The sequence below is a fragment of the Neofelis nebulosa genome, chromosome 4, assembly GCF_028018385.1.
Source record: "Neofelis nebulosa isolate mNeoNeb1 chromosome 4, mNeoNeb1.pri, whole genome shotgun sequence".
Classification (NCBI taxonomy): Eukaryota; Metazoa; Chordata; class Mammalia; order Carnivora; family Felidae; genus Neofelis; species Neofelis nebulosa.
The window spans coordinates 26,992,659-27,010,846 of NC_080785.1; the positions used below are offsets into that span (position 1 = coordinate 26,992,659).

General features: G+C 36.1%; 1 long non-coding RNA gene across 2 annotated transcripts in view; it reads right to left on the minus strand.

Annotated features, from left to right (window-relative positions):
- The window catches only part of LOC131509041 (uncharacterized), a 161,519-nt gene extending 158,603 nt beyond the window's left edge, over positions 1–2,916 (minus strand). For both annotated transcript variants that reach the window (XR_009260271.1, XR_009260270.1), the window contains exon 1: positions 2,392–2,916. This is a non-coding gene — a long non-coding RNA (uncharacterized LOC131509041). The remainder of the gene's footprint in view (positions 1–2,391) is intronic.
- Positions 2,917–18,188: the final 15,272 nt, after the last annotated feature.

Here is an 18,188-nt window from a genome sequence, read left to right on the forward strand (position 1 = left end):
TGACACTTTCGTATTTAGGCTTCTTCCTAAACACATTGTTGTACTTTGTGGTAAAATACCTTAAAGTATTTAATGTATTTTATTACTTTAAGAAAAATTTTTTAATGTTTATTTATTGTTGAGAGAGAGAACGTGAGCAGGGGAGGGGCAGAGAGAGAGGGAGACACAGAATCCCAGGCAGGCTCCAGGCTGAGCTGTCAGCACAGAGCCCGTTGCCGGGCTTGAACCCACGAACCACAAGATCATGACCTGAGCAGAAGTTGGATGTTCATTTGACTGAGCCACCCAGGTTCCCCATATTTTATTACTTTTAAAATGAAGGTGAGGCACCTGGGTGCTTCAGTTGGTTAAGCATCCCACTTCAGCTCAGGTATGATCTCGCAGTCACTGAGTTCAAGCCCTACATCAGACTCTGTGCTGACAGCTCAGAGCCTGGAGCTTGTGTCTCTCATTCTCTCTGCCCCTCCCCTGCTCATGCTCTGTCTCTCTCTGTCTCAAAAATAAATAAACATTATTTTTTTTTAAATGAAGGTCATCACCATCATACCTTGGAACTATATGACAAGGTTGTTATGTAGCTCATATGAATCACATAATATGTGCATTACTCATATTGCTATTATTGATTAGTAATATAAACAAATAATTTACTAGAAGAGAATGGTCAGTTTTCCTGTGTCCCACTCCAAGTTTAATTTTAAGGTAATCATGACACTGAAGGGCATCTCTTTGTGGCCATAAGGCTTAATTTTTCCTTAATTTACCTAAGTTATATGTAGCCTTAATTATGGCATGAAATGGTTTGTTTTCTCACTGAACTGTCTAGCTCATCTGGGTTCTGAATTATATTCTATACCTAGCATAACAATATTAGGTTAGAAAAAATATACTATGAAATGGTAATTTTTAAAAAATCATTTTAAATAAATGACTAAATATTAGGGCACTATGATTGTTAAAGATAATGTACCACCAGACTGGGGAATGTGTTTCTGAAAAATTAATTGCTTCCGGGACAGGCTGTCAGTTTCCATAGTAACCAGATTATATATTGAGAAGTAAAAAAAATTAATTTATTTTTTTTTCATTTCCTTTTCTAGAATGGTTCTTGAGTTGATAATGTTATCCATCAAGGAAATTCAGCTAAAATAAACATTTATCTACTAGCTCATAGCTTGATTGGCATACCCAAGGCATCCCTGTGACATAAAACATATTTCTTCTCAGATTAATTGAGACTAGTAACCGAGCTATTGATCAGACTGCCTAATGCTGATTCACATGGTTTGTCATACTTAAATGACTATTGTTAACTAACATTATAGCCAAAACACAATAGATTAAATTAACATATAACTGATGATTTTTTTAATTTATTTCGCTGAAGTTCCACATGCTGCAGCTTGTTTAGTATTGGATGTTGGATAATTGTGTCTCGGTAATACTTCTAGAAATTTTACATTCAGTTAAAATTGGATCTAGAACAATATTCCAAGCCTAATTAAGTTTGCTTTACTGACATAAATATACCCAGAAGTAAAGAAAGTCTGACATCTAAACATGTTACAATGGCCTCCATTTTCAATAAAGCTATATTCATTTCAAAATACGTAACAAGCCAAAAGAAGTATACTTTCTTGTGAACTCTACACGAAAAAAACTTGTACTAAAATTCAAAACAAAACATTTTTTCTCCACAAGCATACATGAGTCCCTATGTGATGTTGTCAAATTAAAATAATTTTATTTTAAAATGTTTTAACGTTTATTTATTTACTTATTTTAATGTTTGTTTATTTTTGAGAGAGAGAGAGAGAGAGAGAGAGAGAGTGTGTGTGTGTGTGTGTGTGTGTGTGTGTGTGTCAGAGCACTAGGTGGGAACCAGCAGAGAGAGAGGGAAACTCAGAATCCCAAGCAGGCTCCAGGCTCTGAGCCTTCAGCACCAAACCCGACGCTGGCCTGGAACCCACAAATCACAAGATCATGATCTGACCTGAAGTCTGAGGCTTAGCTGACTAAGCCACCCAAGTAACCCAAACAATTTTAGATGTTGTTTATAGGCAAAGAGAAGACCTGTAGGTCTCCCCCCCCCAGGCCACTTGAGGTCCCTTCAATTGGAAAAAGGAATCGTAATAAACATTCAAGTCACCACGGTGCCAGGCACAGAGCAGTCATTCAATAAAGGCTAACACAGATCTCAGGCTTGAGGGCCTCCAAACCTCACCCGTTCTCTAAAGCAGCATTCCACCAAAATGGAACAAAAGCTCATAATCCTAAATGCAGGGCCAGAGAGACCAGGGATAGGGGATAAACCAAATGGCCACAGGGGAGGTGCCAGGAGTCGGCTGGCCCAGGGTTGCGCTCACGGTCTGACCTTAGCTGGGCACCTACTTTCCTCCTGTCTGGCTCCAGCTGCAGGGGCTCAGTCATGGTCGCCTGGCGCCTGCTGCCATTGCTCGGACCCAACGCCACGTGCGGGCGCACCAGAGCGCGGTCACAGGCGGCCGAAGGGCGGGCACCGAAGGCGCGCAGCTGTGAGGAGCCGCCGCTGTTGCTCTGGCTCTTCCGGAAACGCCCTTCACGTGGCAGTCACGTGACAGACGCTGGGTGGGGCCCCGCGACCTGGTTTCTCGGACTTGTGTCGGGAAGGTAAGCTTTCGGTCTCGGGGGTCGTGCTCTTTGCTTTACTTGGACTTTGGTCTTCTTTAAATGTAGTCTTGGCTGCGTTTCGGCTTCTCCCCGTTTTCTAGTCCGGTCCTTCCTTTCCTGGCACTTTTCTCAACTCAACAGGGTCTGGGTTTCAGGGGATGGTTTGCTCTTTTGTGGGGCTCCAGGCAGGGGGATGTGGCTCGGTGTTCACTTACTGTGCAGCTGCTCTCACCAGCCTTGGGAGCCAAGAGAGCTCATGCTGCTCGTCCACCTCCCTTGCCTTTCTGGCAGCAACATGATTCCATCTGGGTTTTGTGGCGTACATAAAAAGCAAACAGGAGATGATTTACATGAGGCAATCCTCTGGGTGCCTACTACATCTCAATCTTATCCTCCTCTATCGTTTTGGAAGTTATAAACAAAATAAGAAAAATAAAATAACAAAATAAGAAAACAAAAAATAAGAAAAAAACAAACCAGTATAGTAGAAAACGTTAGCTTAGGTGACCCAACTTGTTTATTAAGTACATGATGTAAACTGGGGCACTTCCTCCAGAAATCCCTGGTTCCTTGCCCAACCTTCTCAAACATAGCCTCTGGAGTTTCTTCACTCCCTCCCCCCACCCCGCCCCCCCCCCACCGCACTTTAGGCAGTATCACTCCCTAATTTTACAAGGAAACAAAGGCTTTATTGTTGCATGATTTACCCAGATTCACAATTCATTAAAAAATTAGTCCATATGCAATAACCAAATAATTAAGTTTAGTTTGTGGAAAATCATATCTAAATTTGGAGCACTGCAATAAACAAAGTGAAAATAGAATGGAATAGATTGGAGCGTCTAAATCAGCCTGTTGTGTGTATCCCCCATTGTTTGCTGAGAAACATTTCATAAGGTTTACCAATGATAAATTTGTGTTTTGTTCAAATTTCAGAGGTCATAGAAGTTAATATCTGTCGTCTGTGGGTCAGCACTGCCCAAGGAAGTCAGATCATCCTTTGACCCTGAAAATTGACAGTGTTTTTCAAAGTCAGGACCCATTGAATCAATCAGACTGATTCCTTGTTTCTGCTTTGAAGTAAAATGTGTATGTATGATGTTTCTGTGTGTCCGTGAACTAACTACCCTTATGGAAGCTGAGAGATGGAAAAGTTAAAAGATTGAACACTGACCCATTGTATCCAAAGGAAATTACTATCTCCCAAAATATGTCCATAACTTTCTTCTAAGATTATTGTTGTTTGATCGTAAGACTTTTATCCGAAAATCTGATTTTCAAAATCAAAGGGTAAGAGTCTGTGTTGTTAGAAGATTTGGTATAAATTGAGGCAGGACATGGTATGGGGAGGAAATAACTGAAGTTCAAAACAGTGACAACTTTCCTGTGGTGGGATAGCCAAATAGAAAGCATTCAAGTACCTGACAATAGGAGGGTTCTTCCAGTATGATGAATTATGACTTCTGATTGTTTATAGTTGGAGGAATATAAGCAGACATTCAGATTGGGGCAGACAAGAAGAAATCCAGTCAAGACAGGTAAATTCAGCAACATATCTGCTACGTGGAAGAGGGTTTAGTACTGGAAAATGATATGTATCCAAAGATACAGGAAAAGTAGAGAAAGCATCTAAGACAAAGGTAAAAAGTGGAGCCCTTGAGGCACATGGCAAGGAAAATGGCCCAGTTTTTTTTTTTTTTTAATTTTTTTTTTAACGTTTATTTATTTTTGAGACAGAGAGAGACAGAGCATGAACGGGGGAGGGTCAGAGAGAGGGAGACACAGAATCCGAAACAGGCTCCAGGCTCTGAGCTGTCAGCACAGAGCCCAATGCGGGGCTCGAACTCACGGACCGCGAGATCATGACCTGAGCCGAAGTCGGCAGCTCAACCGACTGAGCCACCCAGGTGCCCCGAAAATGGCCCAGTTTTAGAATCTAGTCCAGGCTGACCCACTAGTTAGACTGACCTGATGATGAACCATTTACTTAGGATTTGTTAAGCATTTAGTTTAATGTTAAACATGCATTAGAACTAAGGGTACAACAATGAATAATAAGAAACTCTTAAAATACACCTCCATATTCTCTTTTGGAATTGATGGATCAAGAAAGTCAGAAAATATGCCTGCAACCTTCTGAAGATGGAAAATCAGAGTGTGGAGAGGAGATAAGGGAGGAATGACCAGTGATTGGGAATGGTTGGTACAATGATATTTTTTGAAGTAAATTGAAAATAATTGTTGTAATGGGACTGGTCCATGAGTTCTCATCAAATGTGAAACTGTGGGTATTTGTATGAGAGGCGTCATCTTGTAATCAAATAGGAATTAATTGTTGGTAGCCCAAGTCATAAATGTAAATGGAATGAAGAGAGAGAGAGAATATCCAAGTGGGTTATAAACTAGGTGCATAATAAGAATGAAAAGAGTTTAATGCATATGTTAAGTAATGGACCTTGTAGGTATCACGTGACGTGTAGATATCACGTGAGAGCAAAGCCTCCTCAGAGCCTTGCTACTCTGAAATGAGCAGCTTCTGCTAGTTTTGCTCATGTCTACATAGGCGCAGGAAATAGGAAGTAGCTGTTAAAGGTATAGACTTAGTTAGGTAACAATTGAAACAACTTTCTCTTGAGAAAAGATACATAAAAATTGCCCATAACTTGAACTTGAGAGGTAAAAATGTATGATACAACTTTTACACATTCTACAGCTTGTCTGTGTTAGGACTTTATTTATACTGTGGTGAACAGATAGGATCAAACTCCTATACCAGGATATCCCAAAAGTGTGATATGCTGTAGTCTAATAATGTTCTCCACAGGATATTCCAAAAGTGTGATACGCTGTAGCCTAATAATGCTCTCTCTTCCCAGGAGAAGCCTTCACTCTGAGATAGCAAGAGAGAATGCAAGAGATATATGTGGAGGGAGAATCAGGTGAATTAGTCTTGTGGATCTTTCCCAGTAACCCAGAAAATGTAGCTAGGTAGCAGCTGTAAAGATGAATGGGATACTTGGCAGAAAATAGAATGACTGGCAAAATCCTGGAGCATATGGAAATATGCTGGGAGCATACTGGGCCATATGGAAATGGAAAAAGGTTGCCTTTTATGAGATGTTTCAGAAACCCATTTTTATAGCTAGAGGCCTCTAGTTGGAGCCACGTAAGTGGTAGGGGGAGAAACCAGAAAAAATTTACTTTGCTATTCTTGTGTAGCATTACTTTAGCCCAAGGCTGAGAGATTTATAAAACTACCTACTATGAGACATAATCTGTAATATCTAATAACTGGTAATATGCAAGGAAATATTGATATGTAAATATAATTAAAATGTATCATGAAAATTGTTAATGGATACAAATAGAAGTTTGCAGAGAAATAGAGATGGTATAAGGGAGGAAGCATTTGGCTCCATTTAGAGGATGAGAACTGAGAAAAGGTTTCAGAGTGGAGTGATAGTTAACATAGCCATATGATTATTCCATAGATAAATAAAAATCAGATCTGAAACTGACTACTTCTAAATATTTATTCATTCATTCCTTCTTTCCTTGCTTCCTTCCTTCTTTCCTTCCTCACTTCTTTCCTTCTTTCCTTCCTTCCTTCCTACATTCTCTAGGAGTATTCAGGGAACCAGTCATCCAGCAAAGCTTCTAAACCAGAAGTCTGGGCATCATCCTAAACTTATTCCTTTTCCTGATCCTGGTTGGTCACCGTCACTTTGTAATTTCTACCTCTTATTTTTCAAATGTTTTCTCTTTCTGTAGCCCATCATCATACCTCATTTCAGGTCTTTATTATCTCTTGAATGCGGTCTGTTGATACCTACCTAGTCGAGTACCGTTCTCCACTCTTGCCTTTTTCCTACCTGTTCCTCCACCTAATCACAAAGGTGGTCTCTCAGTGTAGCCCAACTCTGTATGTCCTTTGCTTAAAAACTTTTCAGGCTACTCATCTATTATCCATCCTCTTCCCACCTTGCCATTCTCCTTATTTAAACTATATGAGATAGTAATATTAAATGTCTTATAATTTTCTGAATACACCAAGCTAGTGACTTGTGACTGCCTTTCATATATGCCATTCTGTTAGCCAGGGATGCCCCAAGCCCACTCCCATCTATCTTCTGGTGATGTTTCACTAAACCTAGTTATATTCCTTACTCCAAAAAGTCATAGGTGCCTCCATACAGATAATTTACTAATTCCTTCTTTGTTCTACAGTCACATCTTAAATATTACTTATCACATTATTAATCACTAATTATCAAAATTATCCTGCACATATGATTTGCTTCAAAATAACTAAATATTTCAATATAAATACACTGACTCTAAAATGAAGTACTAGTAAAACTGGTTGATATAACTTTACCAATTCAGTTCCCATCATTTAAAAAAAAAAGTAATTTTTCAAATCTGTAAATGTTTTCTCAGGAAGTCCTCAGAAGGGAAAAGACATTAAAACTCTGGAACTTTTTTTTTTTTTGAGGAATAATCTGATATTCTATAAAGTGAATGGAAGTAGGTCTGCCAGACCCAGGAATCTGTGGTTTTAGCTCCAGCTGTGTTAGTCACCAAATGTGTGGACATCTTTAAGTCACTTCACTTATCTTGATCTCATTCTTATCTATAAAGTATTGAACAACATGAACATTAAACACCCTTTTATATAACTTTATATGACTCCCATAGTGTTGGCAAGTTTACAAGGCCAGGATGAAACCCAAATAAGGTTTTGATTATGAAGCCTGTTCTGGTTACCTATTGCTGCAAAACAAACTACTAGTGGCTTGAAATAATCACTTAATTTTGCTAGCAAATTTTTGGATTCAAAATTTTGGAAGGCCTCAGCTGGTATTTTGATCACTGATCTATGTGACCAGCAGGAGTGAATAGGGCTAGAATTTCCACTTCAAAGATGACTTCTTCACTCACTCATCTGGCACTTTAAAGATCTGCTCCCTTCCCATCTTTTTCTCTTCTTCTGACATCACATTACCCAAGGTCCCTTTTCACATGCCTTGGCTTCTCAAACATAAAGTTTTCAGACTTCTTACATGGTTTTTAGCTTTCTCCAGAACAAATGCTCAAGAGACTCAGAACCAAGGCTTTTTATAACCTAGCTTTAGGAGTCTCAGAATATCACATTGTTACATTATCACATTGTCTGACTATATTGGCCAAGGAAGTAATAAAGGGCAGTTCAGAATTAAACTGTACCTCTCATAAGGAAGAGTAACAAATAATTTATGTTCATTATTAACATACTAACGAAATCAAAGTCCAACAATGCCATTTTTTTCTAACTCTTTTTATTACTTTTCAGTTACTTTACTTCTCGGGGGTCTGGAAGTCCTGATTAGAAATAATTTATTTTATCCTCAAGACTGCCATGCAAAACAGTTATAAAAAAAAAGTAGCAAAGTAACAGGAAATAGAGATGTTCAACAATAATATGAGCTGGGTAATGTGTATGAAATGTTTTTATTATATATATGACCTTTTTGACACCTTTTATAATTTGTGGAAATATAAGCACACCCACAGTGAGCTACTGATGCTCTCAATACCAATAAACATTAACTTATTTGTTTATACATTTGTTGAAACTGACAATATTTCAAGGTCACACTTTACTGCACCTATAAGATTAGAAGCATTGTAAATAGCTGTGTTTTGAAATGTATGAGAAGAGAAGTATATCAAATATCAAGAACAATATTCTTCAAAATAATTATATCGCCTTTAGTCACTGCTTAACCTTCAAAGATATAGCTGAATTTTCTATGAACTGTATTTTCAGTTCTCTTCCTTGGAATGATGGAATATTCCAATAAACAATGGAATATATGAAATAGATATTTTCTGGTCATTTGGGTTTCTTCAAGTATTTACATTTCATGGTGTTCCTGAAGTAACTGCAAAGATTGTTGGATATACTGACACCATACTAGGGTTGCAGTTTTGCAAAATCTGACCCTCCAATTTATATTGTGATTATTCATTGCCTGATTTTGAATACAGAGAAGAAATGAGGGGCAGGCATCTCTGGATGCAATTGACTTGATCATTCTCCTGTTGGTTTACAGAATCGATTCTACCAACTAAACCTTTAAAGGGATGCAGATGTATGATCAGAATTAAACTAAACAATGGAAAAATCTTGGGAACTTGAGACTGAAACCTTTTTGTTATGATCCACTGTATTTATATGCTTTACCTGGCACTTCTGTTATTTCACGAGAATGGTGGTGACCTTTTAAAATTCATGTTGTTACAAGGGGAATTGATACACTTGGAAGGGATCAATCATCAAATTATTTCTAGAACCATCGTGTTATTATCCATGAAAATGGGTAATTGGTGATTGAGAATAAAATCTGTTAATCTAGTAAATATTTCTGTATAGTTTTCAAAGTCTCATTGCTTAAAAAAATAATAATCATTATGGTAACACTAAAGTTATTTGCCTTAAGTCAGGGGCAGATGTACTATGATGTAAAGAACATTTAAAGTAGAAGTAATGAAATCCAAAATAAGTTAATAAACCAACCAGAAGTTTCCTTATTTACAAAATGAAGGTGGAAAGACTTCCTAAGATATTTGTGGCAAGAATTTAATGATAACAAAATAAATACATATATCTAAAACAAAAATATATAACAAAATATATACATACACATATAGATGGGTACATGTGTTTAAATGAAATGCTTATGTATATATAAAGGTGAATAAATGTTTACATTTATGAATGTAAAAAGAGAGAAACTAACATAATATTCACATATTTTTAAAATTGTATCAAGAGGGGCACTTCAGTGGCTTCACTGAGCATCCAACTCTTGATTTCAGCTTGAATTGTGATCCCAGGGTTGTAGGATTGGGCCCCATGCTGACATTCTCTCTCTCTCTCTCTCTCTCTCTCTCTCTCTCTCTCTCTCTCTCAAATTAAAAAAAAAAAAATTGTATCAAGAAAGCACATTAATAGCAAAAAATATCCTACCAACTATTATCATCATTAATGTTTTGTAAGACAGAGGCTGACTCAAAACAAATATTAGAAAGATAAATGTCAGTATTCTGTAGCAGTTTATGAAAATATCACCATATTGCCCTCATGTTACTCAGTACACTGTGGACCCATGAAATCTTCAGAAAGGACAGGGACTACAAAAGAAATATGTTGGGGTTAAGGGGTTAAATCAATTATACAAAAGCATCAATCAGAGTTAGTTACTTAAAAAGTCAGGAATAGATCTCATTGTTTCTACAGCCTGTATTCTTTTCTATAAATTTATAGCTTTTGGGTCTTGCAATGGACATGAAGTATTATCATCACATCTAAAACTTACTATATGCTCCATGAGGAATGTAATTAACCTACAATATATTAGTCTATGATTGGCAAGAGAGATGGGAGAGTAAGATTAAATTGATATGAATCCACTTGACACTCATAAACTACCAATCATGAAACTATAAACAAAGATTTATATTGTTGGACTTTTTTTAGGGAACAATTTAACTCTATAGTCCATCTCTGCTGCTTAAAATAGCAACGGGCTGCCTACACAAATTATAATCCACTGCAAACAAAGGGCTTGTTTGTGTTTTGCTTCTGTTTTAATCATAAACTGTGTTGGAATTTAAAAGTAAATTCAAAAGTCAATATTTTTTTTTAATACCCAGCAATTAGAGGAGCAGTTAGTGGAAAAAGGAAAATGCAGAGAACTGGGGGAGGGAAGAGTGTTTTTCCGTAGATTTTGAACTTGAAATTTTTTTATAATTTATTTATTTTTTTAATTTACATCCAAGTTAATCAGTATATAGTGCAACAATGATTTCAGGAGTAGATTCCTTAATGCACCTTACCCATTTAGCCCATCCCCCCACAACCCCTCCAGTAACCCTCTGTTTGTTCTTTATATTTAAGAGAGAACAGTATAATATATTTTCAACAAATAATATAGAACAATATAAATAATACAACAATGTAATATATAACTATAATATAAATATATATAATGTATACTAATATAATTGTTATATTATTAATATATATAATAATATAAATAAATATATGTTTTCTCCATCTCCCTATTTTTGTATTATTTTTGCTTCCCTTCCCTTATGTTCATCTGTTTTATATCTTAAAGTACTCATATGAGTGAAGTCATATATTTGTCTTTCTGACTGACTCATTTTGCTTAGCATAATACCCTCTAGTTCCATCCATGTGGTTGCAAATGGCAAGATTTCATTCTTTTTGATTGCCAAGTAATACTCCAGTGTGTGTGTGTGTGTGTGTGTGTGTGTGTGTGTGTCTGTGTGTGTATGTGTGTGTGTGATATATATACACATACACACACACACATATATGTCTGTGTATATATATATATGTCTGTGTGTGTATGTGTGTGTGTGTGTGTATATATGCCACATCTTCTTTATTCATTCATCCATTGATGGACATTTGGGCTCTTTCCATACTTGGGCTATTGTCAGTAGTACTGCTATAAACATTGGGTGCATGTACCCCTTCGAAACAGCACAGCTGTGTAAATACCTATAAATGCCCCTTGCATAAATACTGTGCAGTTGCTGGGTCATAGGATAGTTCTGTTTTTGATTTCTTGAGGAACCTCAAGGAATACCGTTTTCCATAGTGGCTGCACAAGTTTGCATTCCTACCAGCAGTGCAAAAGAGGTCCTCTTTCTCCGCATCCTCACCAACATCTGTTGTTGTCTGTGTTGTTAATGTTAGCCATTCTAACAGGTATGAGGTGGTATCTCATTGTGGTTTTGATTTGTATTTCCCTGATGATGAGTGATGTTGAGCATTTTTTCTTCTGTCAGTTGGCCATCTGGATGTCTTCTTTAGAAAAATGTCTGTTCATGTCTTTTGCCCATTTCTGCACTGGATTATTTGTATTTTGGGTGTTGAAATTGATAAATTCTTTATAGATTTTGGATACTAGCCCTTCATCTGATATGTCGTTTGCAAATATCTTCTCCCATTCCGTTGTTTGACTTTTAGTTTTACTGATTGTTTCCTTCACTGTGCAGAAGCTTTTTATTCTGATGAGATCCCAATGGTTCATTTTTGCTTTTGTTTTCTTTGCCTCTGGAGACATGTTGAGTAAGAAGTTGCTGCAGGCGAGGTCAAAGAGGTTTTTGCCTGCTTTCTCCTCTAGGGTTTTGATAGCTTCCTGTCTTCTGTTTAGGTCTTTCATCCATTTTGTGAACTTGAATTTTTTTTTAATTTTTTAAAATACTTATTTATTCTTGAAAGAGAGAGAGACAGAGTGTGAGCGGGAGAGAGGAAGAGAGAGAGAGAAAGACAGAATCCGAACCAGGCTCCAGGCTCCAAGTTGTCAACATAGAGCCCGACACAAGGCTTGAACCCAAGAATTGTGAGATCATGAACTGAGCCAAAGTTGTACATTTAACCAACAGAGCCACCCAGGCACCCTGAATTTGAAAATTTTTTAAGTTCTCTTATGTTTTGTCTTGGTGCTATAGCTGTTTTTCTGCAATATGCTCTGTCTTCCTCCTCATACTTTTGCTCTACTAGTTTTCTTTTTTCTAAGTTCTACTTTTTAAAAATACTATTTGAGGTAAACTTGTCATCCTAGAAAAAGGAAGCCTTATGTACTATCATTTTTTTCTATTTTTTATTTTAATTTAAATTCAAGTTAGTTAACATTCAGTGTAGTCTTGGCTTCAGGAATAGAATCCAGTGGTTCATCATAATTGCATTACTAGGTATTTATCCAAAGGATACAAAAGTGTAGATTCATAGGGGCACATGCACCCCTGTGTGTATATATATACTATCATTTTTTTTCTAGCTCTTTCCCACAGCAATTTACTAAATTTATCCAGATTTGGGGTTGTACTTCTTTGAGGTATTTTTTGTATTTTATATAAATTAAGCTGCATATATACATAGATATCGTAAGTTTTTTTATGTATAAGTAATTATATGTTTATATTAAATGTAAATAGAATTCATATTTCAGGGTAACTCAAAACCTTTGTACAATCAGATAGAGTTATTTTTTTAATTTAAAAAAAATTTTTATTTTTAGAGAGAACAAGAGAGCATGCAGGGGAAGGGCATGGAGAGAAGGAGAGAGAGTATCCCAAGAGATGTGGGGCTTGATCTCATGAACCAAACCATGAGATCATGACCTGAGCTGAAATCAAGAATCATCTAGATGCTTAACCGACTGAGCCACCCAGGTGCCCCCGTAAGAGTAGTTTTTTTTCAAAACACAGAAAAACAGCTGTAGCAACAAGAGTTTATGAAATTCTATTATCCTTGAATTACACTTTTGAAGCTCCAGCTCCTAAGGACAGTTTACTTTCTACACTGGATGTCTAAATACCAATTATGATTAAATAACATGTGCCTGACCCAGCCCTTGAGAGCCTCACCTATATAAGAATGAACATCCAGGCATTTGGACCACTCTGGCCCTCTCAAAATAGTTGAGGTATCAGTCTGTTAAAAAGTTTCCTCCAATATTACAGAACAGGATATTTTCCATCATGAAGCATAACAGCTGCCTTTGACAGATATTCCATCACTTACCTCCTGCTTAACATGGGTCACTGTGTATTCACAGACACATAGAATTGGGAAGTATGTATAGTCTATAACTGTTTTGTAAGGTCTTAAATAGAGAAAATAACACTCCTGGGAATGAGAACTGAAATAATGGCTTTACTGTCTTCTCAATCAAACTTTATAAAAATTAAATTCTTTTTATTAAAACCATTAAATATAAACTAAAGCTCCAATGTACATATATAAATATATACAGAAATCCTTAAAAATATAATTTCTTGTTTAAATGATTAGGAAAGTCAAAAACACTTTTGAGAGACACAAGGCAGAAGAAAGTGGTAATATCCCCATAGCAATAAGTGGCTTTTTAGTATTGTAAAATCTCTCAGAAAATTTCTTGAAAAGACAAATTCAAAAGTGTAATATCAAAATATAAGGATAATGATATTTATAAATGTGATACACTTCTATGGGACATTCATCTGCATACAAATGTGCTCTTGGAGCTTTATTCTAATTTTGAACCAAAACTAAAAATAACATTTTGAAGCTACAGTTCTATCTACTAAACTCAATATTGAATACTCTAACTTAGGAAACTTAAAATCTCACAAAAATTTAGTCTTATAATTGCTTAGAGAAAAAAAATGATTTTGCTCTTCTTTGTTCATGCTGATATATTTCCCTGTGTGAAAAAGAAGTTTATTAGTCTTTCTCCCAACCACTTGTCCCAAGATGTGCTGACTTAACATCACCATTGGCATTGCTATTCTCTAAGCTCTAATATGCCACTTTCCTACTAGTGCTTTTCAGAAGAATTGATGTGGAGTTGTGGCAGATCATTCAAACGACTGATTAGAACTTTGCTATAGGGGCATGTAGATGTGGTGGGAAAGACTATGCCATTTATAAACATTCAGACAGATTAAATCATATCTAGATTAACACCTAAACATCATATGTTTTTTCAGTGTATCTTTTTGTTTGCTTCATTTAAAGCAGCTTTTTTTTTTAATGTTTATTCGTTTTTGAGCCAGAGTACAAGTGGGGGAGGAGCAGAGAAAGAGAGAGAGAGAGACAGAATCAGAAGCAGGCTCCGGGCTCTGAGCTGTCAGCACAGAGCCCAACCAGGGGTTTGAACCACAAACTGCGAGATCATGACCTGAGCCGAAGTTGGATGCTCAACCAACTGAGCCACCCAGGCTCCTCTAAAGCAGCTCTTATTCTTAGGAGAAATAGGTAATAAAGACTTCTTAGTAATACTTATAAAAACAGATGGAGGTCAGAGATGATCATGCTTGGGAAAATTATTAATTAAATAAAATTATTTTCTGGTATGTTCTTTGCACTATAATTGAAGAACATAGAAAAACCATGCTGAGTACTACAATGAGGAGTTTATTCAAAATTTAAAGCCAAAAAGTTTTTTCATAAAGAGAATTATACCGAAAGTCATGTCATGTTTAATACTATTTAATTATTGTTGATGTAAACATAATTATGTTCATGCTCATCTGTATTGGCAAATATGATAAAGAAATTAATAAGTATATAGTGTTACCCACAATGTTCCCAGCTCTCTTAAGAGAATTTGAAAAACAATAAAAAAAGAAATGATATAATCTTACCCTGATTGCAGTATATGAGAATTTATTTTTAGAACACCAAATCTAGAAGAGTGGTGCCAGCAACATGGCAGAGTAAGAAGCTCCTTCAAACTACCATCTTCCACAGAAACATAGAAAACTATGCAGAAAAGGTCAAAATCAAGTTTTTTTAGAACTCTGGAAAGCAAAGGTTTATATCACCCAGGCTAATACTGGATAAAAAACAACTTAGAAAATGCCAGGAAAGTTTGTGGTGTTTTGAATTGCCTTTACTCCACCCCCTGCATGGCTCAGCAGTGGTCCTGAAGACCATGGTCCACATTCCCAGTGTGGGACCCTGGTCCCTGGTTCTGGAAAAAGCAGAAAAGACTTTTTTTCAAGTTTGTATTACATTCTGGTTAGTTTACATATATGGTTACATTGGTTTCAGGTGTAGAATTTAGTGATTCATCATTTACATATAAACCCAATGCTCACCACGTAAAACTTATTTACAAATTATTGTGTTTGCCTGTTCTAACCTACTGGCAGGGATACCTGAAGGACTTGTGTAAGGCAGTTATCTTTCTTCCACCTAATATGGAATTTAGTCAGGTATAAAAGTGGCAGAAATTGCTTGAAAAAAAGTTTAAAGTGAATGAAAAATCCACAGGGGTGCCTGGGTGGCTCAGTCAGTTAAGCGTACAACTTCGGCTCGTGTTGTGATCTCATAGTCCATGGGTTCGAGCCTTGTGTCGGGTCTGTGCTGACAGCTCAGAGCCTGGAACCTGCTTCAGAATCTGTGACTCCCTCTCTCTCTGCCCCTCCCCTGCTCCTGCTCTCTCTGTCTCAAAGATAAATAAATGTTAAAAAAAATTAAAATTGAAAAAAAAAAGAAAAATCCACAGCCTCCTGGTGCAAAAGATATGGCTGAAACATCCATATTATGATATTTAAATACCCAGTTTTCAACAATAAAGAATCATATAGCCTGCAAACAAACAGGGAATTGTGACCCATTCACAGGAAAAAAAAAAGCAAATTAACAGAAACCATACCCAAGGAAGCCCAATATCAGAATTGTTGGACAAAGACTTTACATCATTTGCCTTAAATATACTCAAAAATCTAAAGGATACCATCTATAAAGAATAAAAGGTAACTAGGAAAAAGTGATGTGAAATCATAAAGAAAATATGAGAATATCATAAAGAAAAACTATAAAAGAACTAAACGGGAATTCTAAAGATGAAGATATAATTATATGAAAAGAAAAATTCACTAGAGGTATTCAACAGTAGATTCGAACAGAAATAAGACAGAATCAGTCATTTTAAAAATAGGACAATTGAAATTATTGAGTTCTGAGGAGAAAAAAAAAAAAAAAGAATGAAACAAATGAACAAAGCCTAAGGAAATGTTAAATACTATTAGACCAATCAACAAAAGCATTGTGGAGTCCCAAAAGGAGAAGAGAGAAAGTGACAGAAAGTTTATTTGAAGAAATAATGGCTGAAAACTTTCCAAATTTGATGTAGTACATGAATATACACATCCAAGACTCAATAAACTCTGAATAGGATAAATTCAAAGATTCATACCAAGACACATCATAATCAAACTGTAGAAAGGTAAGGAAAATAATTTTGAAAGCAAGTGAAAATTCATTATGTACAAGGGATCCTCAGTAAGGTTAACAGCTGATTTCTTATTAGAAACCATGGGGAACAAAAGGCGATGGGATGATTATTTAAAGTGCTGAAAGGAGGGGCGCCTGGGTGGCGCAGTCGGTTAAGCGTCCGACTTCAGCCAGGTCACGATCTCGCGGTCCGTGAGTTTGAGCCCCACGTCAGGCTCTGGGCTGATGGCTCGGAGCCTGGAGCCTGTTTCCGATTCTGTGTCTCCCTCTCTCTCTGCCCCTCCCCCGTTCATGCTCTGTCTCTCTCTGTCCCAAAAATAAATAAAAAATGTTGAAAAAAAATTTTTTTTTTAAAAATAAAGTGGTGAAAGGAAAAATAACTGTCAACCAAGAATTCTATGTCTGGAAAAACTGTCTGTCAAAAATCAAGGATATTTTTTGTAATCAAGGATAAATTAAGATATTTCATATAAACAAAATCTGGCAGAGTTCATTACCAGAGCAGTGCTAGAAATGCTAAAGGGAGTACTTTGGGTTCATATCAAAGGACACTAGAGGGTCCCTGGAAGCGGAATAAAAATAGAAAAATCTCTAGTAAAGGTAACTACATTGGCATACATAAAACCCAGTATTACTGACAATGTTTTTGGCTGTTAAATCCACTTTATATTTCCTACATGAGTTAATAAATAAATGCATAAAAATAATGATAAATCTATGTTGTTGAGCCAGATATAATTTATGACAGCGTAAAGAGGGTACAGAACTGTGTAGGAGCAAGAGCAGCTCTTCCCTAATATTGTAAACAAGAGAAAGATGCCCACTTTGCACCATTGCAATTCAGTATTATACTGGAAGTTCTATCTAGAATGATTAGATAGCAAAAGGAAATATAAGGCATCTATAGTTGAAAGGAACCAATAAAACTACCTGTATCCACAGATGACATGATTCTATACGTAGAAAATCCCAAGAAAGAAAGCAAATAGAGCTAATAAACAAATACAGAAAAATTGCAGGGTACAAAAATCAACACACAAAAATCAATTGTTTTTCTACATCAGCAATGACTAGTCCAAAAGGAAATTAAGAAAACAATTTATAGTACATCCAAATAATAAAATATTTAGAAAACATTTACTAAGTAGGTGAAAGACGTATTAAATGAAAACCAAAAAATATTATTGAAAGAAATGAAAGACTTAAATAATAAAAATCCATTCTCTGTTCATGAATTGCATGACTTAATATTGTTAAGATGTCAGTACTACCCAAAGTGATCTACAGGTTCAATGCAGTTTCCATCAAAATTACAATAGCCTTTTCCTGTAGAAATTGAAAAACTCTTCAAATTCTTTTGTATTTCTAGGGACCCTTAATAGCCAAACAAAACTTGGCAAAGAATAACAAACATGTCACCCTTTCCAATTTCAAAACTCACTATAAATTTACAATAACCAAAACAATGTGTGAATATAGACATGTAGACCAATGGAATAGAATTTAGATTACAAGTGTAAAACTGTATGTGTGGTCAATAGATTAATTTTTTTTTTGACATGGATGAGAAGACTATTTGATGAGGAAAGAATAGTTTCTTCAACAATGCTTCTGGGACAATTGGATATTCGCTTGCATAATAATGATGTTAAATTACTCCTTCATACTATTTACAAAAATTAATTCAAACTTAATCAAAGACCTAAATATAAAAGTCAAATCCATAAAACTC